Source organism: Ammodytes marinus (assembly GCF_949987685.1).
Source record: "Ammodytes marinus genome assembly, chromosome: 6".
NCBI classification, from domain to species: Eukaryota; Metazoa; Chordata; class Actinopteri; order Uranoscopiformes; family Ammodytidae; genus Ammodytes; species Ammodytes marinus.
The window spans coordinates 29,784,134-29,784,923 of record NC_137235.1 but is presented as its reverse complement, the minus strand read 5'-3'; positions in this window follow the sequence as shown (position 1 = coordinate 29,784,923).

The following is a 790-nucleotide window of genomic DNA, read 5'->3' as shown; positions in this document are numbered from 1 at the left end:
GAGCCGATTACTGATGTGTTCTCTTCGTCTTGTTTTTCTCCTGGCAACTGATGAATGTGATAAGAATTAAAAAAACAAACATGAATTGTAGTTTTGAGAGTTTGATTTATGCAGGTGCCAGTTACATTTTAAAAGGAACATTTCTGATAGCTATGAATACAATAAAAAAGAATCGTAAATAATGTTTCATTAAAGGTGGAGTCAGCAATTCTAGAGTATCCTTGTTGTCTAAATCAATATTTGTCTAAATCAGTGGCTATCTCCTCATGATCCACTACCTGTACGTACTGTGTGCGCTGAAAAAATAAATACAGTGTTTATACACAGCCCAGGCTGTTAAAACAGGTATGTGGCTAGCAACGGTTGGCCCCTTTGTTTACATACAGTAACAGTTTACAAAGCCTAGGCTGTGTATTAATTAACACCAGATTGTTTTCCAGCGCACTGACAGAATAGTCAGATAGTGGATCGTGAGGAGATATTCACTGATTTTGACAATACATGAATTTAACCACCTTTTTAATAGTGATATTTTTACTTTCCCTTATGGATCGAAACCCTTGGATATGTTTTTTTCTGTAGAAGTTGAATTTACACCTTTTAGTATTCCTCGTATAACAGAAGGTCTATTATAAGGTCTTAAAGCAAAGTGGGCACCAAATGTTCTGATTTATAACCTTAAAATCAAATAGACATATATCAATATTTCCCAAAGCACTAGTAAAAAACAATTATCTATTAGAACCATATGCCTTGAAAGTTCTTAAAAACCCTTCCCCTCTGTTTTTGG